Source organism: Neofelis nebulosa, chromosome 3, assembly GCF_028018385.1.
Source record: "Neofelis nebulosa isolate mNeoNeb1 chromosome 3, mNeoNeb1.pri, whole genome shotgun sequence".
Classification (NCBI taxonomy): Eukaryota; Metazoa; Chordata; class Mammalia; order Carnivora; family Felidae; genus Neofelis; species Neofelis nebulosa.
The window spans coordinates 41,487,049-41,512,495 of NC_080784.1; the positions used below are offsets into that span (position 1 = coordinate 41,487,049).

General features: G+C 42.7%; 1 long non-coding RNA gene across 1 annotated transcript; it reads left to right on the forward strand.

Moving 5' to 3' along the window:
- The first annotated feature begins 805 nt into the window (after window positions 1-805).
- LOC131506671 (uncharacterized) lies at window positions 806-14,854 on the forward strand. The gene is made up of 3 exons (XR_009259088.1): window positions 806-992; window positions 14,155-14,301; window positions 14,630-14,854. It is a non-coding gene; the product is annotated as an uncharacterized LOC131506671 (long non-coding RNA).
- Window positions 14,855-25,447: the final 10,593 nt, after the last annotated feature.

Genomic DNA, 25,447 nt, shown 5'->3' on the forward strand with positions numbered 1-25,447 from the left:
TGCCACCTGTAGGGAGGGAGGGGGACTGCTCCTGTTCTGTTGCAAAGAGGATTAGAGAAGACAGTATGGGCGACACAAACTTCCACACTTTACCAAGTGGTCAGAACAAAAGGCAGGAAGTCTTTACAGGGTAAAGAAAGAAGACCAAGGAGGAGACAAAAGGAAATATCTTGTTTGGGGTAAGGGGGCGGGCAGGGCTGACTGGGGTCAAGCAGAGGATTTGCAGGGACCCCAAAGTCATCTAGGTCTCCTCTTGGGGCTGTGGCTCCCTGGCGGGAGCGGCTCCATCTTGAACCTAGAAACTTACTTCAACACTTGTAATTTCATTCTCCACTCGTTCCTTTTCTGAGACTTTACTGTGTCCTGTTGGCAAGATGCCTTTTTCCTTCACCATAGTCATGTCACCACCACCTTTTTTTCAGCACTTTTTCCTGGTCAGGGGAACCGTCCAGCCGTTCCTGGTCAGACTGGCCAGGCCTGAGGCTTGGGTTTCTGACCCTAACCTTTGCGAGGCATTTTATTTCATCCTGAACTCATCTTCAGCAGGGGCGCTGGTTTCGTGCTAGACAGCAAGTAGTCTGGCGGCCTGGCTTTCCCGGCCTAGGAGGGTTTACATCACAGCCTGCTGTGGCTCTAGCTTGTTCTACAAAAGAAGTTCTGTAATTAAGGGAGCTCCGCGTTAGCCTCTCCTGGTGGGACGCTGGTCAGGCAGGCCGCTGCCAGGCTGGGCTTCTGCTTCCAGGTGAGCGATCCTGTGTGCCCACCACATCTGCCGGAAGCGGAAGTGAGAGCGTGCTGTGGTCAAATGGTTGAGGCCAAATCTGTAAACAGGAGGAACGGGGATCCCCGGGGAAGGAATCTGGGCTGAATTTGAATCCCTCAGGAGTCAGAGGGACTTAGGAACAGAGCAGGTGGTAGAGAAGACAGTTGGAAGGGAGCAGGAAAAGAGTCTTGGATTTCAACCGTGAGTGCCCCCAGCTGGAAGCTCAAAGGTCTGTTTTATTGAGGGCCAGACAGGTGGTATGTGTGTTGTCCTAATTAGCATGGTTGGGCAGGGGCTTGGTTGCAAGTAATTAATCTTTAATTATCTATAAAAGGATGGTGGTGTGTGGGAAGAACACTAGCCTCAGAGTCAGGAACCCTGAGTTTCGCCCCTAATTAATTGAGTGACCTTGGATAAATAACTTTTACTGGCGTTAGATTCCTCATCTGGCCAGTAAAAAAGCTGGATTAGATCAGGCCTCATTGTTCCCTTGGGGAACTTTTAAAAAATATTGATGCCTGGGTATTGCACCCAGAGATACTGATTTTATTTCTTAAATTATTTATTCATTTATTTATTTAAAAAATTTTTTAATGTTTTAATTTATTTTTGAGAGTGCGAGCGTCAGCAGGGCAGGGACAGAGAGAGAGGTAGTAGAAGATCTGAAGTGGGCTCTGCACTGAAAGCAGAAAGCCCGATGTGGGGCTTGAACTCACAAACTGTGAGATCATGACCTGAGCCAATGTCGGTTGCTCAACCAACTGAGCCACCCAGATGCCCCAAAGATTTTATTTTTTAAGGATTCTCTACACCCAACGTGGGCTTGAACTCACAACCCCTAGATGGAGAGTCTCATGCTCCACTGAGCCATCCAGACACCCTTGAGATGCTGATTTTAATTGGTCTATCGTGAAGCCCAGCAATCATATATTTTTTAAGCTCTCCAGGTAATTCCACTCTGTAGCCAGAGTGTCAAATTCTGAATCCTTTATTTATTTATTTATTTATTTATTAAAAAAATTTTTTTTAATGCTTATTTATTTTTGAGACAGAGACAGAGTGTGAACAGGGGAGGGGCAGAGAGAGAGGGAGTCACAGAATCCGAAACAGGCTCCAGGCTCTGAGCTGTCAGCACAGAGCCCGACACAGGGCTCGAACCCATGAACTGTGAGATCATGACCTGAGCCGAAGTCGGACGCCCAACCGACTGAGCCACCCAGGTGCCCCAAACTCTAAATCCTTTAAATTTGAAAAATCTATGAGTCTGTGTTATAACTAGGGTGACCAACCATCTGATTTGCCCAGGACTGTCCCAGCTTTAAAGCTGAAAGTCTCCTGTCCCAGAATATCCCCCAGGGTTGAGCCATGTTCCACATCATTCCCCCCCTGACATCAGTACAAAAAGGAAGTAGAAGGGTATGCTTGCAACTCTGTGTGTGTGTGTGTGTGTGTGTGTGTTTTGTGTGTGTCTTTACCAGGCCAGCTGGTAAGCTTTATGACTCTACCATTCACCTGCTACATAATTGCCATGTGTACAGTTAAGTACACATTTGGGTAAAACCTACCTTGCGTGGATTTCTAAAGATTATAGTTCAACCATTCTGGCCTATTTCCTGTTCTCCAACCCAATGCTTTAAGAAAGCATGCTTTTATTTTTTCTTTCTCACTCTAGTAAAACAAAATAAAATTAAGAGCAGAACAGTTTTTTTTTTTAATATTTATTTTTGAGGGAGAGACAGAGAGACAGAGACAAAGAAATAGATTGGGCAGAGAGAGGGAGACACAGAATCCAAAGCAGGATCCAGGCTCTGAGCTGTCAGCCCAGAGCCCAGAGCCCAATGTGGGGCTTGAACTCACCAACCACCAGATCATGACCTGAGGCCAAAATCAGAAACTTAACTGACTGAGCCACCCAGGAGCCCCAAGAGCAGAACAGTTTTAAGAAAACATCCATTCATCCAACAGGTATCCATTCAACCTTTACCTACTGATACCTCTCTCTCTCCACTCTGTATCCAATCCCCCACAAAGTCATATTTTCTCTGTCTTCAAAACATATCTCTTCTGTCTCCACGTCAATTACCTTAGTGCAGTGGTTTTTAGACTTGAGGGGCATTTGAATAACCTGGTAGGATTGATAAAACTGTAATTCCAGAGCCCAGAGTTTCTGATTCAGGAGGTCTGAGGTGGGACTGAATGTACACATTTCCAACAAGGTCCCAGGTTACCCACCGCATTCCACGGCGATGCATGGAGATCAGCAGGGTGGGATGTTGGACTCCAGGAGAAAAATGTGACTCTTGGGCTATGGGCTTTTTTTTTAAATGTTTATTTTTATTATTTTTGAGAGACAGTGAGAGAGAGAGAGAGAGAGAGCATGAGCAGGGAAGGACCAGAGACACCGAATCTGAAGCAGGCTCCAGTCTCCGAGCTGTCAGCACAGAGCCCAATATGGGGCTTGAACTCACGAACCATGAGATTATGACCTGAGCTGAAGTTGGATGCTTAACCAACTGAGCCACACAGCACCCCTCCCCCCAAATCATAACCATTTTTAAGCACACAGTTTGGTAGTGTTAAGTACATTGACATTGTTATGCAACCATCGCCACCATCCATCCCCAGAACTCTTTTAATCTTGCAAAACTGAAATTCTATACCCATTAAACAATAACCCCCATTGTCCCCTCCTCCCAGCCCCTGGCAACCAAGCATTCTACTTTCTGTCTCTGAATCTGATTATTCTAGGGACTTTACATAGGTGGAAGCATACTCCTATATTTGTATTTGTCTTCATGACTAGCTTATTTCACTTAACACAGTGTTCTCAGGGCTCATCTATGTTGTAACATGTGTCAGAATTTCCTTCCTTTTTAAGGCTGTGTGATATTCCAGTGTGTGTGTGTGTGTGTGTGTGTGTGTGTGTGTCATTTTGTTTACCCATTCATCTATTGATGGCCATTTGAGTTGCTTCCACCTTTTGTGAATAATGTTGCTGTGAACATGGGTGTACAAATATCTCTTTGAATCTCAGCTTTCAATTATTTTGGGCATATACCTAGAAGTGGAAATCCTGGATCATATGGTAATTCTACTTTTTATTTTTTATTTTTTTGAAGAAACATCATGCTGTTTTCCATAGTTGTTGTGCCATTTTACATTCCCACTTGCAGTGCACAAAGGTTCTACTTTCTCTGCATCCTCACCATTTGTTATTTTCTGTTTGTTTGGGTCTTGATAGTAGCCATGCTGGGCTGTGGAGCTTCTAAACTTCATGATTATGAAAATTTATGAGATTGCAGTTTTTAAAACTCTTTAATGGGAACTTTATGGAGGAGAGAAGATGAATATTTCTTTGAAACAGAAATCTTCTGTGTTTTGATGATATTTCATCTACTCCCTTTACCTTCACTCTTCTTTCTTATTTTTTTTTCTTTTATTCTCCTTCTGTCCCTCTCATTCCTCACTGGCTCTTATCCAATCCCCCATCTTATGGAACAGTCATCTTATCCACGTGGCAAGCTGTTTCCCTCTCAAAACTACAGGAATCTCTTTTTGAGCCAAAAGCCAGAATGAACTAAATTCTCAATCAGGTTTTTTTTTTAAGTTTATTGATTTTTTATTTTGAGAGAGAGAGAGACAGAGAGCAATGGAGGGGCAGAGAGAAAGAGATAAGCATGGAACCTGAAACAGGGTTCGATCCCATGAACTGTGAGATCGTGACCCAAGTTGAAATCAAGAGTTGGACACTTAACTGACTGAGGCACCCAGGTGCCCCTTGATCAGGTTTTAAACAGTAGAAGTTTGGGTGAGTTCTTGGGTGCTTCTTAAAACACACCCATCTTTTTCCAAATGACAGCAATTGTACTTTGGTTTATTAAAGGAGTAAAAAGGCATGATAATATGGGCACTCAAGGTGTTACTTTTTTTCCTTGCAGCTGTTGACAACAATTTATCATTTGATTCTAGTTCAGAGACACAGACATTAGAATTGCTTGCCCTTTGCATTGAGCAAGAAGAAAGTAAGACGTGCATGTCAGAAAAACAAAGATGGCAGCTCACAGAAGCAAAAACTGTGGTTGTTCTTCCTCCTCATGATTAATATATTTTTTATTTTTTGTGAGTTGTGGATTTTGGAAATATGCAGAGGACTCAACTGACCACTGAGAATGAGACTGAGAACATTGAGATGTTTGTCCCTACAGATCTAGAAGTAGAGCTTACAACATTGGAGGAAAGGGTCTGCCTGGAGGAGCCACATCAGTAGGCTTTCAAGAGATGAGGAGATCAGACCAGAGAGACCTCCTCCCACAATTCCCATATTTGTTGACCCCCAGGAGTGATATAACAAACATTCAAATAATTGGAATTTGAGGGTCATGGAATGAATTCTCAATTTCCATATGCCATCTACTGACATAATTATATATATGTTTATATATATATTATATATACATAATAATATTAAATATATATTTATGCACTGCTGATTAAATACCAGTATAGGTGTTAAAAAGATAATATTATCCATTGAATATAGGCTCTAGCAAGTTGCTCTAGACAAATATAACCATGCTTAGAAGATTATCCTCTTAGACTAAACAGCCTCATAAGTGACACTCATGAAGGAGGAAAGACACCATGTCCCAGGGATACCAGCCAAATCACCTTGGAGATGAGCGGGGAATCATGTCACAGACAGGTCGTCCTTAAATGTGAACATTGTTTATGTCAGCACAGTCCCTCTCGGTCATGACAAAGGCATGTAGGTTTACAGAGAGTAAAGCAGGAAAATGTCTGGCTTATCCAGCAATGTGAAGACCCTATTTAAGCATTGCTGCTATTCAGACTTCAGTATTCAGAATGAATCAAAAAGAATCTTTTGAAAACTGGTTCTGGGGTCATCATTTGTGTGTAATACACAAAAATGGTAAGATAGAGTCCTGTCTTTGATGAAGATTACAGTCTGTTATTGCCAGCACTTTCTTGTTACAATGGACAAAGCTCCAAATCACATTTGCTTAGAATAAAAAGCTGGAGGGGCACTTAATGGAGTCATTCTGGGGGAGTTTATACAGTCAAATGAAGATGTAAATGTACAGGCTCAGGAAGGCTGGGAACCAGGACTCTGAGCACCATGAAGACCAGAACTAGGGACTCAAAGTCACCAGGGATTCCTTCCTCTGGGTAGTGTTTTAGTATGTCCTGGTGTAGATGGGTTTCTCCACATGGCACCTGGTACATCCAGCAGCACATAAGCCTTTCACCTAGTCCCTGACCACAGAGGTAAGGGAGCTTTTCTCTCAACTTTGAAAATGTCAAAAAAGCTCTTTCCTCCCTTTTTCTATGTTGCCATAATGGGGCTCATGAATGGTGGATGCTCTCAAGAGCATTGACAGTGCTGAAGAAAGGCAAATGCCAGGTTGTTATTGGGCCATACTCCAAGGTCATCGTCAAGTTTCTAGCTGTGATGATGAAACATGGTTACATTGGCAAATTTGAAATCATTGATGATCGCAGGGCTAGGGAAGTCATTGGGGATGATCGCAGGGCTAGGGAATCTCACACACAGGTTAAACAGGTATGGAGTGGTGGCCCCAGATTTGATATATGGCTCAAAGATCTAGCAAGGTGGCAGAGTGATCTGCTCCCATCCCACTGGTTTGGTTTCATTGTGCTAGTGGCCTTAGAAGGGATCATGGACCGTCGGGAGGTGAGACAAGAATGCACAGGAGGGAAAATCCTGGGATTCTTTTTTCTAGGGATGTGGTACGTATGTGAAAATAAAATGCCTCAATGGAAAAAAAAAATAAAAGGTGGGAATGCAAGTTGGTGCAGCCACTCTGGAAAACAATATGGAGGTTCCTCAGAAAACTAAAAATAGAACTACCCTACGACCCAGCAATTGCACTACTAGGCATTTATCCACGGGATACAGGTGTGTTGTTTCAAAGGGACACATGCACCCCAATGTTTATAGCAGCACTATCAACAATAGCCAAAGTATGGAAAGAGTCCAAATGTCTATCGATGGATGAATGGATAAAGAAGATGTGGTGTGTGTGTGTATATATATATATATATATATATATATACACACACACACACATATACATATAATGGAGTATTACTTGGCAATCAAAAAGAATGAAATCTTGTCATTTGCAACCACGTGGATGGAACTGGTTGGTATTATGCTAAGTGAAATTAGTCAGAGAAAGACAAAAATCATATGACTTCATTCATATGAAGTCTTTAAGAGACAAAACAGGTGAATATAAGGGAAAGGAAACAAAAATAATATAAAAACAGTGAGGGGGACAAAACATAAGAGACTCTTAAATATGGAGAACAAACTGAGGGTTACTGGAAGGGTGGTAGGAGGGGGGATGGGCTAAATGGGTAAGGGGCACTAAGGAATCTACTCCTGAAATCATTGTTGCCCTATATGCTAACTAATTTGGATGTAAATTTTAAAAAAATATTTTTTTTAAAGAGACAAAAGAAATCCAATCAATAAAAAATTTATGCAATGACTAAAAAAAAAATCTCAAAAAAGAATTTTGGTCACTGGTCACTGTGGCCAGAGATGAAGTATTCTGATGGACTCAACGTGGATTCTGTGTTCCCTCTGTAGCTAAGGAACTTAGGTAGGATCCTTTGTGAGAAGGAGAAAGGATATGGTGTCAGACAAAATCAAGTCACCACGCAGGCAGTGTGGCAAGATGAGACTCACAGACAAAAAGCAGTAGTGAAAGTATGTCATAATGGGCCAAAGAAGTGTGCAATCAGTATAGGACTAGGGACCATCTTCCAGCCCGCATGTGCCTTGCTCACTGCTACCACACCCCACTATGGTTCTTTGGCTGTGCAGGCACTGCAGAAACACCGGGTAGTCTTTGAGATCCAAGAATTGAATCACAGAAAACATTTAAGGTTTTGTTAAACATACTCCTTGATCTCACCAACTCTGCAATCCTTTGTGAGTTCTCTGTGGCCTGCCTCCAGGCAGAAGATGTCCTGGACACCAAAATATTAGCATAAAATTTGCATTTTGTTACCTTCCTTTCTTATATCTGATAGCTTCTACACACACTGCACCCAGCGGTTATCATAGAGTCATGGAGTTAATATATTACTGTTCCCTTCTCAGCTGCTTATCAGTAGGGGAGTGTTGGAGGTTGTATGGGGTAGAGACAAGCGGGAGCTGGGTCCTTGGGTTTTGAGTACTGACTGTCATATCTGATTAGTTTAATTCAGTGGTTCTTAACCAGGGGACATTCTGTCTTCCATTGGACATTTGGCAGTGTTTGAAGACATTTTGGTTGTCACACTGGGAAGAGGGGTGCTCCTGACATTCAATGGGTGGAGGTCAGGGATGCTACTAAATACCCTACTGAACACAGGAGAGCCCTGCAACAAAGAATTCTCCTGCTCCAAATGTCCATGTGCTGCGGTTAAGTTCTGGGTCTAATCCAACATACAGTAGGAGTCCAGTTCTCTGGAGAGTTAAGGATGGGCGTAGGAGAAAGTGAAAAGAATGTATTAGATGTTCTAAAAAGTGGCAACGAGAAGGCACCCATGGATCTTCTTTCTTCCTCAGCCTGTAGCCTAAGGACATCAGCAGCATTTAAGTGGAAACGGAAGGGTGTCTTCATAAACACTCCTGTTCTACCAAACTCTGGAGACACAGCAGTAGCCTTGGGCCAAACGATTCCTTTCTACAGCCCCAGGTGAGCCTCACCAGTCTAGAAAGAAATCCCAGTTATTCCACACCCCTTCTCTGGGTGGAGGGGCCTTGACTTGCCCTTGTCCCAGGCTGGCAGGGCTGGCTTTTAATGAGAAAGTTACTTTTCTCTGGTGGAAGTGCTTAACAGTTTGATTTTTACATTAAGCCTTTGGTGAGAAATCCCAGTATTCACATATTTTGTGTATTTTAAACTAACTTGACTCTAATTGTTAATGTTGCCAATTCCCATGGAAAGAAAATGTAAGATTATATGCCAGCTCTTATCACTGGAAATTTCACCATGGGACACAAATCATGAGAACAGGATGTATTTCAACAAGGAAGAACACTGAGAAAAATACCAGTTAGATATAATTATATTTCATCAAAGACACAATAGAATTGAAGGGGAAGAGATGAAGGAGGCTTGTTATAATCATGTAGCCTTGAGGAGGACTTACCACAAAGAAAACATGCATTTAGGAATGATAATTAAACTGTTGTACCGAGGATATAAGGTTCCATCCATCCATCCATCCATCCATCCATCCATTTAATTTATTTTGATCTTCTGCTCTGTTCAGTAAAAGGCACAGTACTAAAGGCTCAAAGGACAAGACAATGGAGAGGGTAACGATCCCCCACCCTCAAGGAATTTACAATGGCCTCTAAAGCAAGCTCTGTGCTTGCAATGAGGACTTCTACTGTCCTGTATGGGAGTTCCAACCTCACTTTATCATGTTCCTGATTCATAAATTGAGCCAGGTTTCACTCACTCATATGGTGATTGGAGAAAACGGGAAATCAAAGGCTGAGAAATTCCATTTTGACTGGAATGTAAACTGTGCATCTATTTTGTGCTCCAGGGAGCACCAATTACATAGCATACACTTGGATCTGTGACTCCTGGTAGTGTGCAAGAACATGGTTTTTCTTGTACCGGATATTTGAGGACCAAGGGATTTTAGAGAAGTCTGCTATCTTTGGGGATATGGGAGGGGAGTTTCTCTAAGATTTATTATTTTTTTATTAAAGTATAACCTACATCAAGGAAAGGATATAAATGTTAAATATACAACTCAGTGAAATTTTGCATAGCTATACACTCAGATAACCACCACCCAGATGTAGATATAGACATCTCCAGCCTCCCTCTACCCCCAAAGTTTTCACTTCCCAGAGCCACTTCCCAGACTATACTCCCTCTCAGAACGATTATTCCAATTTTATCATCATAAGTTCATTTTACTAGTCTTGAACTTCATATATACAGACTATATAATGAACTATGAACTATGTAATATGTACTCTTGTTATGTTGTCTGCTCCTTTGCCCCTATGCTCACATCTGTAAGTCCTCCATATTGATGCATTCAGCAGTAGTCCGATCTCTTTATTGCTGTGTAACGTTCTATTGAAGGAAAACCCTCCCAATTGATTTGTGCGTTCTCTTGCTGATGGACATTTGGGTTGTTTGCACTTTGGAGTTCTGGCTAAAGCTGCTATGAACATTCTTATACATGTCTTTTGGTGGATAAGTGTGCTTATTACTCTTTCTATACATCTAAGAGTGGAATCTGATAGTATTTTTAGATTCTAAAAATGTTCCTTGATAAAACACACTAATTTTTAATCTGAATGTGTGTACAGATATTTATTAAAGGGAGATCTATCCACAGCCCACAAGAAATGGATTTTTAATTGTGACTGGCCCCAGTCTGGAGACTTGTTTTAAAATCATACAAGGGGGGAGCCTGGGTGGCTCAGTCGGTTAAGCGGCCAACTTCGGCTCAGGTCATGATCTCACAGTCCGTGAGTTCGAGCCCCGCGTCGGGCTCTGTGCTGACAGCTCAGAGCCTGGAGCCTGTTTCGGATTCTGTCTCCCTCTCTCTGCCCCTCCCCCGTTCATGCTCTGTCTCTCTCTGTCTCAAAAATAAATAAACGTTAAAAAAAATTTTTTTTTAAATCATACAAGGAACAACATCAACATTTATGCTGCTTAGTGAACATGATAGGAGTTTGGTGTACTTTGTTCGTTAACGTTGGTTAGAAGAACACATGTATGTGTATACATGGAATTGCCCTGGAAAGAATGTGTTTCTTTTGAAAATTACATCTGGGTGCCAGTGGGACAACATGTTGAAGAGCCTTGAGGTCCTGCTGATCTATTATCCTGGAAAACATTTGTGAAACTTTGTGAAGGCAGAAACTATAGGTCTTGGTAGCCAATCGGTTGGGGAGTGTGAGGAGAGGCACACAGATCAGCCTGAGGTGTCCATCCAGATGTGAATGATTATGCTGGTGAGAGAACCAAGAAGGGACACCATTTCAACTCAGGGCATGATCCCAGGGTCATGGGATTGAGCCTGTGTCAGGTTCCTCACAGAGCATGAAGCCTGCTTAAGATTCTCTCTCTCTGCCCTTCCCTCCTCCCTAAAGTTAAAAAAAAAAAAAAGAGAGAAATAAGAAAGTCAAGAGAAAGAAGAGCAGCATCACCCTCCTGAGCAGCATATGTATCACAAGCCTGTGCTGATATGTAAACAAAACATATCTTCGTTATTTCTCCATAACCAATTTGAATTTTCACTTGAGACATTGCCTTCTGGGTAACAGGAAAGTATGCCTGCGCTTTAAGATTGCCAAAGGATAGCATGTCAGTCCCTTGTGGATGATTTGATTTCTTGAGCAAATGCTCCGTTTCCACCTTCCACTCCCTACTGCCTTGTCTCCAAGAGGCATCTAAGATACAGGATGATGGAATTGGCTGGATTGTCAGAGGTCATGATGATCTCATGGAGGTAAAGTTGATTATAAAGTGTATCATCATATAAATTATAGAAAGAATGGTTTGTTTACTTAAAAGAACAAAAAATGCAAGGATAGCTAGGAAGCCCCTGAAAAAGAACAATGGGGGTGGGGAAAACAGGAAAATGCTATAAAATCCCCATAAATAAATCAGTGTGGTATTGGGAAATAAATAGACACACAGACCAAGGAACAGACTAGAAAATCTAGAGAAAGATCCAATTGCATATGGAAACTTAGCATCTAATAAAGGAACATTTCAAATCAGTGGGGGAAAGACAGGCATTTTAATAGGTGGTTTTAGGATAAGGATAGCCATGTGGAAAAAGATAAAATAAGATTCATTCTTCACATGGTACATATGAATTCCAAGTGGATCAGAGATTTCAGTGTGAAAAATTGAACTCTACCACTGCTAGAAGAAAACATAGGCGAATTCTTGTGTAATGTGTGCAGATTTCCCTAAGGCTTTAAGTCCAGAAGCAATGAGAAAAGAGATTAACAAATGTGACTACCAAAAAAAAAAAAAGTTTGCATGGCAAAAAATACCATAAGCAAAGTATAACAGCCTGGGGAAAAATTACAGACAAAAGAATTTTTTCTTAATATATAAATAGTTTCTAAATTAAAGAAGAAAAAGACCACAAATCTATAGAAACACAGACTAGAGAAATGAATAGACAAGTCACAGAAAATGAAATCCAAATGGCCTTTAATCGTCTTCTCAACCTCGCCTGCGATTAAAACTCATCGGGATACCACGTCTCTCACACAGCAGATTGACAAAAGCCAAAATGTCTGACAACATATTTTTTTATTAAAAAATTTTTTAACCTTTATTCATTTTTGAGAGACAGAGAGAGTGTGTGAGTGGGGGAGAGGCAGAGAGAGGGAGACACAGAGTTGGAAGCAGGCTTCAGGCTCTGAGCTGTCAGCACAGAGCCTGTTGTGGGGCTAGAACCAATGAACGGCGAGATCATGACCTGAGTCAAAGTCCAACGCTTAACTGACTGAGCTACCCAGGCACCCCTCTGACAATATATCCTATTGGCCAAGCTGTGGGAAAATGGGAATTCTTATACACTGCTAGTGGGAGTGCAAAATGGCATAATTCTTATGGAGGGAAATTTGGCAATATCTAGCATAATTACATATGCATTTATGCACTGACCTGAATTTCCCACTTTTAGGTGTCTATCCCAAAGACAGTGTAGCAAAAATAGGAAAAGATACATGCACAAGGGAGGCTGCTCTTGCACCACCGATTAACAAGAGATTGGCAACAAACCAACTGTCCATCAATAGGGGTCTGGTTGAATTACTCACATTTTCAAAATGGAGAGGTATTTCACAGAAAGTGAAAGGAACAGTAAATATTTCCATACACTAGTACTGCATTGTTATTTTTGGATTATATTGATCAGTGGAAAGTATAAGTGAAGAACTGTTAATATACCATTTTGGTGATAAAGGGGAGGAATATGAATATATATACATGCATACACATATATAGGTATATATAAACTTTTATTATTAAAAATGGAAAAATAAACCATAGAGAAGGGGGAGAAATGTTACCCATAGGGAAAAAAAGGGTAGCATAGGGTTGAGAAAATAGGTATAGAAGGCGAGACTTCTCAGACTGTACCCTGTCTGGTAGATTTGATTTTGAAACAAGTTAACTATTTTGTACAATTATAAAAAAGTTAAATTTACAAAGGAAAAAAATTCCTAAAAATTGAAAGCAGCTAAACAAATGGATCTAACAGTGTGTTGAGTTGGCCCCATAATGCACAGAAGTCAGGTATTTCAAGGGGCTTTAATTCAGAGTAATTTGATTGTGCATCCATAGTGAGACAGAGAGAAGTACCCCCCCTCAACCAAAACCACAAAAAACACAAACACAACCTGTTTTCAGTAATCATATTGTTGACAATGGTGTTGGTATTATTTTGAGATTGTTATATGTGGATTACAAGATGAAGCAAACCAGTAATTATAGTGGTATCATTGGGGGGAGGGGAGGAAAGAGATACAGATGTAAGAATACAAAACAATGTTAAGTAAAAAAAAAAATGTGCTGCTGAATATTTTTTAATTTTTTTTTTAAGTTTACTTATTCATTTTGAGAGAGAGGGAGAGTGAGTGAAGGAGGAGCAGAGAGAGGGGGAGACAGAGAGTCCCAAGCAGTCTCCATGCTGTCAGTGCAGAGCCCGATGTGGGGCTCAAACTCATGAACCATGAGATCATGACCTGAGCTAGAGTCAGACACTTAACCAAATAAGCCACCCAGGCTCCCCAGTGCACTCCTGAATTTAATTTTACAGTATAAATATGAATTCGTTGTATGTTTTATCTTTTTAGAATCTATTTCTTTTTTTTTAAGTTTATGTATTTTAAGAGAGTGAGAGTGGGGGAGGGGCAGAGAGAGAGGGAGAAGGAGAGAATCCCAAGCAGGTTCTGCACTGTCATCACAAAGCCTGATGTGAGGCTTGAACTCACAAAACCTTGAGATCATGACCTGAGCCAAAGTCAGTCACTTAACCGACAGGGCCACCCAGGCATCCCTTTGTAGAATCTATTTCTTAATTCTGTCCACTGAAAAGATCTAGAAACAATGATCATTCCATGAAAAGCAGGTACACCTTGCACCCATATTGTGACATTGGAATAAAATGTCCTGCTAAAAGGAACCAGGAGAGAGTTCATTTATCCAGCCTTTCCTAATCAAGTTGTACCTAATGATAAGCAAATAATTGATGAGGGGACATTTTTCTTTAAAGAAGTAATGTAGCTAATAAATGAAGAAGGAGTACAAGAATGTCATAATTTTGCAACACCTAATTAATTGCTCTAGGTGGTGATCACCAACACCTGCTCACATCACTAACAGAGTATGCCTCTTTGCCAGAAAGTCCAGTCTGAATCTGAATAAGCCCCAAATTTAACTACAAGCTTGGAGGAATACAGAAGACCCAGGAGCATGTTAAATCACCCCTTCAAGGTATGACCAGCAAAACCAGAGACTTTAGGTTTCTTCAACAAATAAACTACAAGGGGAAAAAATGTGAGGAGAGGGAACCAATAGATTTTTTTTTTTTAATGGGAAACTTATGAACAAATTGCAATATGTGGATTTTAATTGGATCATGAGTCAAACTGTAAAACAATTAAGGGCAATCAGGACAATTTGAATACTGGTTGGATATTTAATGATTTGGGGGGCTGTAGGTGGGATATAGTTGAAACATGATTGATCTTGGGTTGATAATTGTTGATACTGAGTGATGAGTACACAAAGAATCATTATACTCTTCTGCTTACTTTTGCAGATGTTTGGAATTTTCCATAATAAACAATTGTTTTTGAAAGCCCACTCTGGACGGGGAAAATGGAATATTATCTTCCTCTTTACATTCCTGCTACAACAATCCTAACCTCCCCGGAGGCAAACGGATGCTCAGAAACTGCACACAGGATTGTAATAGAGAAAAGCAACTGACATATTTCCAAAAATATTATCCCCATTTCAGAAAATTTATTTTTGGTGGAAAATGCCAAGTTCCATCTTATGTGGTTGACATTGAGATTCCCAGTCCCAGCAGGAGTTGAAAATGCAAGACTCCTGCCTGGGAGACATATCAGGGCTGACACTGTGGCTGACATCACCAGTAGAAAAAGTCTGGGCAGAAAAGGAAAAGACCAGGACTTGGGTAGAGTTTTTCTTCCTTCCTTCCTTCCTTCCTTCCTTCCTTCCTTCCTTCCTTCCTTCCTTCCCTCCTTCATTGAAAAATATATGAGATAAGTACGTATGAGGTATTGGAACCTGGGGGTGGAAAGTGAGGTTTATTGAAGAAGAAAGGCACTTCAACAAAGATGTGAAAGCATTAAGTTCTGTAATCAAGGTACACAAAAGATGTAGTGGATACACAGAAGACCTTTTCAGTTTGTCTGAAGGACAAATGGTCATGTTTCAGAAACCAGAGCAAAAAGTGAAGCTGAGACCAGTAGCCATGTCTTAGTTCTGGATAATTAAGATGTTTTTCTTCCTGGTGAAAGGAACGTTCTTTTTCTGCTAACTTCCTTCCTTGCTGCCTCCTGCTTTTGAATACAGTATGAGAGGATTATATTCGGAGCAACTGCAGCTATCTTGTGACTAGTAGCAAACAAGCATGAGAACAAAATATCAATATATTGAAGAGGCTTGAAAGTGCCTGGGTCCTTGATGACATTGCTGAACTGCTAAGCAAACCCTAAACAGTCTACCTCTGGACTTGTTGAGTAGATAATAAATGTTATTATAGTGAAGATACTGTTCAGTTGAATACTCTATGACTTGCAATGACGTGAACTCCCAACCAATGCAGTGTCTCTTCCCTACCAAACCATGAATTACTTGGAGAAGCAGTGCAACATAATGGTTCCAATGAGGCTGTGGTGATGTTTATGAGACTACTAATGACACCAATGAAAGATTGGTGTGGGCAGAGGTCAGACTCTAAAGGAGTGAGTGGGTGGTAAATGTTACCTTGTAGGACGCCCTCCACACGCTGAGGAAGAGTATAAAAAGAGGTCAGGGTCAAAGCCAAAGATGGGTGGAGTGAGAAGGTAGGGGGTAAATGAATGTCCTTGCCCTCTGGGTGTTCCCTCTCTGGGCTCCTTTTGCCAGGTCCCTTCTCCCACCACACAGATGATGTCTCAGACTGGGCTGCCTCCTGCCTTTATAGCAGCTACAGACACTTTCCTGTCACGAAAAGAGAAAAAGCAAGGGCGTCTTGAGAGAGGAGCAGAATCAAGGAGAGTTTTGTGTTTTGTTTTGTTTTGTTTTGTTTTGTTTTTTTAGGGTGGGAAGATTTGAGCGTGTTTGTGGACCGGAGGGAGGGAGAAACTGAAGGTAGAGAAAAAAGGGGGTAATTCAATGGAGCAAGATTGAGGAGGTATAAAGAATCAAGAGACATAGAGAAGAGGAGGATTTTTTCTTGTGGGGAAAAAAAAAAGGCAAATTGAAGAGAATCTACAGAGAAATGTTGAGGGGAAGGAAATTCAGAGACTGTTCCTAACCCACTCAGCCTCAGAAAGTGAGTAGTTTTGGTGAGATGAAAGTGAGATTAAACAGAACTTGGTCTCTGGTGGCCTAATGAGTGCTGTTTCCCTGTGGGATCCCCAGGGTCAAGGGCTCAGACTTCGGCCCTCTGTTTTAGAAATGAATTCTGTCCATGTGAGCAGACTTGCTTAGGTTGTGAGCACTTGTCCTATACTAACCTAGTTAGTCACTCCTGGACTTGAGACTTGAGCTCTGTTGGCAAGACCCTCAGCATTATAAGTTTCACTGTCGCTATTTTCAGAATGATTTGGAAAGTAATACTTATGTCAAATTGCTGCTGTTATAATCAAACCTGGTCATTCGTGTGTGTTACCTTTGAACACAGTGCTCAGGAAAATGTTAACTGTTATTATTTTTTTAACATTTATTTATTTTTGAGGGAGTGAGAGAGAGCATGAATGGGGGAGATGGAGACAGAGGGAGACAGAGGATCCGACGCAGACTCTACACTGTGAGCACAGAGCCTAATGCAGGGCTCGAGCCCACGAACTACGAGGTTATATCCTGAGCTGAAATCAAGAGTTAGCCGCTTAACCGACTGAGCCACCCAAATCTTAACTATTATATCTTATTTATTCCACAAAGTCATTGAGCAACTACTGTGTACCCAGCGCTGAGCTGGGTGCTAGGATACATGTCATACTTGTCTTCAAGATGCTCTTGTTAATGCCACCAGGGGAATAAACATATACAGTGGGTAAAAGTTTCCATTTGAGAAACTCCAGAGAATCTGGAGTAAAATGCATCTAGGGAATAAAGCCAGAATGGTACTTAATTTTTGTTTCAGGAAACATAACTACCAAGTGGTGGACCCATGCGGTCAACTCTAGAAAATAAAATCAGAACGTTGGTCTGTGAATGTAGAATCAGGGCAAATAAATTCCTGTCCACCCAAAACCTCAGGACATGACCTTGTTGGGAAAAGGAGTCTTTCCAGATGTGATTAGTTAAGTTAAAATGAGGTCATACTGGATTAGAATAGGCCCTAAATTCAAAGTTTGTGTCTTTTTGTTTTTAAGTTTATTTATTTATTTTTGAGAGAGAGAGAGAGAGAGAGAGAGAGCATGCACACACACGCACACACACGCACACACACAAGTGGGGGAAGGGCAGAGAGAGACAGGGAGACACACAATCTGAAGCAGGCTCCAGGCTCTGAGCTGTTGGGATCCAACATGGGGCTCGAACCCACAAACTGAGATCATGACCTGAGCCTAAGTTGGCTGCTTAACTGACTGAGCCACCTAAGCGCCCCCTAAAGTTTGTGTCTTGATAAGAAGAGGAGAGGTCACACAGACGGAGAAGAATCAGACGCAGATGGGAAGGACGCAGCTACAAGCCAGGGAATACCTAAAACCACCAGAAAGGGGAAGAGAAAGGCAGGAGCCTCCCCTGGGGGGAAAACAGCCCTGCTAACACTTGGATTTCTGACTTGTAGCCTCTACAGCTGTGCCAGAATGCGAGAAGGCGTTGTTAAGCCACCTAGTTTGTGGCCATTTGTTATGGCAGCCACAGGAAACTAATATAAAAGGCCTGTGGTTTCTGTCCTGGAAGCCAACTGGTGAGCTTTATTATGCGGTTCTACCTGCCAAAACCACCACACTCCTCCTGTTGGCTGATTAAGGCACCTTCTCCCTGCACAGAGCTGGCGCTTTACCCTCCTTTTTGAGGACTTCAGGCTGACCCATCCCTCCAGCTCTTTCTTTTTTTCTTACAGAGTTCAATACAACAGATGCACTTTCATATAAATCGCCAGTCAGGCATTTCCAGAACAGAACATCTGGGGTTCTCAGATAGGAACTTTTATAATTGCCTTTAGATTCTTTTTGAAGTCACTCAGAATTCTGGGGATGTCCTACTCACATCCTCTTGTGTTGGTCATGGGGCATCAGCGTAAGAGGGATGCCTTCAGAAGGGAGGGGTTCTGGAAAGAGTGGCTGGGTGGGGTCAGGCCAAGATAACTGGAGAATAAGCCTCTTTCTGGCTTCTACTGGATGAATATTGGTTAAGAGACTTGGCCACATTCTTGTGGGAAGACAGTGACTCCATCGGTTTCAATTCTTCCCCTTGTGATTCCTCCCCACATTCTGTGTCATTTGGATTTAAAAATAAATTGTGTCCCAATAAATAGCCGAAAGAAGCATGAGCCCTTTCCCTGGCTGCACTCCACGCCCTGTCAGAGTGCAAACTTGCTGCCAGCGCTTTCCTCAGCAGCAGGTGTGTCCCCTGATGGACAGCTGTCGGGGTCAAGCCAGTGTCAGAGCTATTCCTGTCTGTGGTGGTCTTCTTTCCTTGGGGTGCCAGCCCCGCAGGTCACAGATTACATGATAGAAATACTTGGAGTTCCAGGATAGCGCTTTGCCCACAGCAAGCAGGGCTCGAACTTATGAAACTGCGAGATCATGACCTGAACCGAAACCAAGAGTCAGACCCTTAACCAACTGAGCCACCCCGGTGCCCTGAGAACTACTTTTTAATGTACTTATTTTTAGTATTTAGCTCTTAACACCATTATATTGAAACCTTTTGTTTACTGCTGACACATGGGATGTGCTCAGAAAAACTTGGTTTTCTCTCCCATTGTCCTTTTAAATGTATTCTTTTAGGGGAAATTGTCCTTGGCCTTGGAGGGGAAATTGGGCAGACCCCTGACTTCTCTGCTGACTCTTAAATAAAAGACAGCTCTCTGGTCACTCTAGGTGCTCAGAAATGAGAATGCTCAGCCGAACGTGTTGGTCACGTGCTTCAGCCTTCACTCAAGGTGAAGGCTGCCCTGTGTACTCCCACCCCCAGCGCTAAAGTGGATAGGGAGCCTGCTCTTCGGGAAGGGTCTGTGATTTCACACCGGTCAGGAAAGAGGAGGGAGGAGGAGAGGTAAAGGGACAGGGCTGTCCTCACTTGGCCAGCCGGTGCTGGCTTAGCTGGGTGCAGGGCTGTGCTCCGCTCCAGGGGAGGCTTGGACGTTGGAGGGAAGAGCCAGAGCCACTGACTGCTGAGACCCGTCTGGCCCCAAGAAGGAAGCCCTGTGCCTTGCAGCACATAATTAGTGCTGAAATCAAAGTGCTAGCGCCACTGGGCTCAGCCCCAAAAGCAGAGCAGATGGAGGTAGAGAAGAGCAGCAGGAAGGGACTCTTTTCGTCCTCTCCTGCGTTCAGCAAGCCCTGCACAGAGCACAGCCATTGTGCATGCTCGCTAAGGGCTGGGCAGCAGGGTGAGGAGAGCAAGGCACTCACCCCAGACACAAACTCTAAGGGGCCCCCAAGAACTCAGCAGGCAAGATAAAGAACCTCTTAATGCAATTAGTGAAAAAATCAAAATTAATGGAATTAATTCATTACCAGCCTGTTTCAGATTCTGTGTCTCCCTCTCTCTGACCCTCCCCTGTTCATGCTCTGTCTCTCTCTGTCTCAAAAATAAACGTTAAAAAAAATTTTTTTTAATTAAAAATTTAAATATGAATTATTTGTATAAACTATTTTTTTGGCACTCAGCTCAATGTTGTGCCTAAGACAGGTGCCTTGCCTGCCTCCTCTTGTCCTGGCCCTGCTTGCTCTGCCATAACCACTGCTCTCAGAATGATGGGGAACATCAACGAAGAATCTCATCTCAGTAAATTTACCAAAGCTTCATGTTTCCTTTTGGGCTGGCCATATGGCCTGTGGCCCACGAACACACCCACTTGCCCTAGACTCCCCTAATTCTGTCTGGACGGCACTCTCCTCCCCTGTGTGTGCCTTTGTCTCTCAGTGAGCATCCTATGCGCAAGGTGCAGTCATGAGCAACCATGGGGTAAGCTTTTCTTTTTTGTTCTTGGAGCAGTCCAGTCCAGTGTCAGTAAAGATTCCCCATGGTATAAGCAAATAATTTCCTGACCCATCTCAATTTAGTTATGTCAGGGTCTATTGTTAAAACTTTAGTGTCATCTTGACACTTGATGTGGAAGCCCAAGTAGAGAAGGATGCTCGATGCCAGTTCTTGACTCTGAGTGACTGTTAGAATCTTCTAATCAGCATCATCTGCGAAAATTATTGCAATGTCAATTCTCAGGGCCCACCCTGGACCTACGAATCAGAGACCCTGGGAGTGGCCCAGCAACCTGTGTTTTTGTTTTTTTCATGTTTATTTATTTTTTAGAGAAAGAGAGTGTGAACAGGGGAAGGGCAGAGAGAGAGGAGACACAGAATCCAAAGCAGGCTCCAGTCTCCGAGCTGTCAGCACAGAGCCCCACACAGGGCTCGAACTCACGAACCATGAGATCATGACCTGAGCCCAAGTCGGATGCTTAACTGACTGAGCCACCCAGGTAACCCCCATGTTTGAAAAGCCCTATAGATGATTTTGGCACATGCTGGAGTTGGAGAACCACTGATGTTAAAAATATATAGACTGTTGGACTCACCCAGAGATTCTGATTTTAGTGGTCTGAGCTAAAGTCCTGATACTCTGAGTAAAGTTCCTCGGGTAATTCCAGTGAATACTGGGGTGGAAGGTGGAGAGCTGCCGCGGTGTCCTTCCAGGTCTGATTACTTGCATCTCTGTTCCTGGTTCTCCAGCAGTGTTTTTCTCGGGGGGCGGGGGGGGGGGGGGTGTTCAGAGAAACCAAAGATCTTCCCTAACTGTAGTCTCCTGAGTGAAGAGGAAATAAAATGCTTCATGACTAAGTACCTTAGCCTCCTGGGAGGCTCCTTGGATTTTAGTTCCCATATTCTTTTTCTTTTTCCTCCCAACTCCCACAGGGCATCTAAAGCCTCACGAATGTAAAGGAACAATTGTTCTCAACCTGGTCTGGAAGAGGGATAGTCCATATTGATAGAATTCACATCTCCTGGGGATATCATTTATTCCTGACAAAATGCTTAAGAAGTTGTCTCATTAAATTCAGAAAAGATGAAGTCATGTTCTGAGAAACCAGTCACCCGCTCAGCTGAGAGTCACATGTCTAGTGATGTTTAACCAAACTCTGACCTTTCTGAATCTGGCCTAATATAATCATCAACATTTTCTCACCCCGAAGTGTAACCCTACCACATGCGAACTACGGTGCCAAACAGCTGCCCTCTTATTAACAGCATCAAAAGAAAACCTTTACGTGTGCTTCTTACTTGCTTTGAAAAGCTTACTAATACAAACTGTGAAAACATGACAGTCACTCAACACAATTTTATGCAATGCAAACAATACAGGAAGTATAAATAGGAATGGTAGTGCTCCGCAGAACTCCATTTCCTAACCAAACAATTCTAGTGCGGAGTGTGTCCTTCCAGCCATTTCCTATTGTTTAAAAACAAAACTCAACCAAGTACATGTGAAGATTTAATTGGCTTTTTCCAGTGATTCACGAATCGGGTGCATCCCATCTAGCAAGCAGAGGGGAGCTCCCAAGGCGTTGTACAAAATAGAAGGTTTTTATGGGAAAGAAGGTGGGGCAAAGTGTTAATAGTAAAATAAAAGAAAGGATTGTTTCAGGCAAAGTCATCTTCCCCTAAGGGAAGGGAAGAGGGGGGGTCTTAGGTAGCATACCTCATTTTCCTTTGGGGGTGATGAAAGGAGCCCACGTGACAGATTACCTCATTGGTACTGACCAGAAAAATTCCAGATTGATTGGTTTAAAATTCCATTCCTGGAGAAGCTGAAGTTGACAGTGTGGTTAAGTCTTGGTTTGCTGTCCTGGGGGCAAGTGACTCCATCTTGTCCTGTAGTCTTTGTTTTTTCAACACTATTCACTCATTCATTCATGAATATCCAATCACCTATACTGTCTCAGGCTGAGTGCAGGGGATACAACTGTGAATGAGACCAACATGATTTTTTACCTCATGGATCTGTTAGAAAGAAGATCACAGGCCCCAGATGGTATAACCAGGGCCCAACGGTGCAAGAACACCTGGCTCGGGGAGGTGGGGGGGGGGGGGGGGGATGGTCCCAAACAGAAGATTCAGCCACTCACTCACCAAAGTCAAAGAGACAATTGGTGGTGAAGCCAGAAGGGAATGTATTTCTATGAGCCCAACACTGGAAAGACAGTGGACTAGCGTCTCAAAGACTGTCTCCCAAGTGCTGACAATACTTCCAGGTTTATATAAGGAAAATGTGGGGCAAATGTCGGTGGGTACGTGCAGGTGGGCAGTGAAGATCATGTCTGTTGATCCTTGTCTTGGGGTCAATCACGTGGGGTCTTGCTGGCTCAGGCAGTCCTGATTGCTTGAGGGGTAGTTTCGTCTCCATCACGGGATGCTTTGCCCGCTGGGTCCTTTGCCTGACTTAAGAGATAAGCTGGAAAGAACTTAATCAGTTACAAAGAACAGACTGAGGTCAAGATGGAGGCAGTTAAAGTCCTCTCTCAGCATCACTTAGACCAAGTCACCAAACCAGAGCTTCCTACCCAACCTAATTGCACTTTTAAACTCCTCCAGGAATGTAGTCAGGAATTTTCTGGTCAGCATCAGTGAGGTAATCTGTCACATGGGCCTCCTCCATCCCCCAAAAGGAGATGAGGTGTGTGATAGCTCCCCCTGTTGTTTCCCCTAGAAGAAAGTGAGCTTGCCTGAAACTTTCTTTTCTTTAGCTGATGACTCCCTCACCCCACCCTCCTTCCTATAAAAACCTTCCGCGTTGTACACCGTCTCAGGAGCTCCCTTCTACTTGCGGGTAGGATGCTGCCCCACCCATGAATGGCTTGAAAAAGCCAATTAGATCTTCAAAGGGACTCTGCTGGATTTTGTTTTTTAACTTATCTGACATAAATATAAATACAATCTCGCATACACAGTTAGTTATTAATAAAGAAACTAATTCCTGTCTCGGCTTTCTTTTCCTGCTGTGGATTGACTGAGGAAGAGCAAAAAAGCCTCCTTTATCTGCTCCTTATGGAGGAGGAAGTTTCCAGGGACCAGAAGAGAGAGCCTGGCTGGGGGAGGGAGGTAGGAAGGGTAGGAGGTGGGGAAGGGAGAGTTCTCCACTCTGAGAGAAGGAAGGGGCATTGAGGCCACTGAAGGTAGCAGTGACCAAGACCTCCTGCACCCAGCACGCCTTGGGGGCCTGATTTCAAGATGGCAGAATACTAGATGTGTCCACTTGGAGGCCTGGTACAAGGTCCCCGTGCCCGGCTGGGCATCAGAGCCACCGACCTTTGAAATAGACAGCTAGAGGCTGGGCACTGGATACCTGGCTGGGTGGACTCAAGGACAGAGCTATTTCCTCAAATCCTCTGGATTAATAGACACCCCAGGACTCCTGCATGGCCTTGAGACAATAAAAATAGACACTGTGTATCCTATCATTCTAGTCAGTGGAGACTGGGAGCGGATGTAATTTGATTTAGGAAAATAAAACAACATTTTCTGCATCTAGGTGGTATGAAGCAAATTTATCTCTATCACACACACACCACACACATATAGACACTCATTCATGCTGGTAACATTCCTCAGTTTCATCTATTGACTCCTAATTCTGCATTATTCTTTTCAGAGCACAGAGAATATAACTGGCCCGGAAGCCTTTTCTTGCCAAAGATGTCTCGTGATTAATTAGTTGGAACTATGCAGCCAGTCCTCAGTAAGAATGCTGAAGTGGTTTTCTTGAAAATGAGCTGATCTTATGCCATTTACAAAGCCAGGATGGCCTGGCAATATTTGTGACTGTGTGAGGCAGCTTAATGTGGTCAAACAGCTTCCTGAAGGTGTAAATTTCCACAGGGTACTCCCAGGGTCCCTTTGGAAGGTCACAGGGTCACTAAAGGGGTGGAGGGGTGAGGTAGATTGAGCAATTAAAGCAATTAAGTCCATTCATTGCTCAATTGACTAAAACAATTCTGCTTTTATTTTTAATTTTTTTTTAAAGTTTATTTATTTATTTTGAAAGAGACCGTGCAAGTCGGGGAGGGGCAGAGGAGAGAGAATCCCAAGCAGGTTCTGCACTGTCAACACAGAGCCCAATGCGATGCTCGAAGCCTCATGAACTGTGAGATCATGACCTGAACCAATACCGAGAATCTGACACTTAACCAAATGAGCCACCCAGGCGCCCCAGCAATTCTGCTTTTAAGAAGATAAATGAGGGGAGCCTGGGTAACTCAGTTAAGCATCTGACTTTGGCTCAGGTCATGATCTCACAGTTCAAGTCCCATATTGGGCTCTGTGCAGACAGCTCAGAGCCTGGAGCCTGCTTCATTTTCTGTGTCTCCCTTTCTCTCTGCCCCTCCCCTGCTCACGTTCTCTCTCTCTCTCTCTCTCTCTCTCTCTCTCTCTCTCTCCCTCTCTGAAATAAATAAACATTAAAAAACATTTTTTAAAAAGATAAAAGGAAAGACAAATCAGTGTCATTGGAGTATAATTTACACATGATAAATTGTACCACTTTAAGTGTAAAGTCTGATGAGTTTTAACAAATATGTATATCACCACCACAAGCAACATACAGAACCATTTCCATTATCCCCAAAATGAACCAAGGTTCCCTCAGCCACTTTGTAGTAAGCACTCTGGCCCCTGCCCCAGGCAACCACTGATCTGCTTTCTGTCTTTATAGATCCATTCTGCCTTTTCTAAATTTCCATGTAAGTGGAATCATACAGTATAGACTCTTTTGTTTCTGGCTTCTTTCACTCAGCATAATTATTTTGAGATTCACCATTGATCTGTGTGTATCAGTACTTCATTTACTTTTTATTGCTGAGTCATATTCCATTGAATGGATGTACCACAGTTTGCTTCTTTATTCACCTGTTGATGGTCATTTGGGGTGTTTCCAGTTTTTGGCAGTTATAAATAAAGCAAGGCATCTCTGCTTTTACATACTTTATGTATTCAGGTTTGTGTACCATTTCAGTTGAAAAAAACATAATGGCTTTTTCCTCCTTTGGAGAAGGGGGAAAAAAAGGAAGGGAGGGAGGGAGGGAGGAAGCCACCAGCAAAATAGAAAAAGCTTAGTCTTTGGAGGCAAGACAGAGCTGGGCTTGAAGGCTGGCTCTGTTTCTGGTTACATCAGCTAAGAAATGACTATACCTTTTAATGTGTCAGTTCTTTTATTTGTAAAATGAGGACAC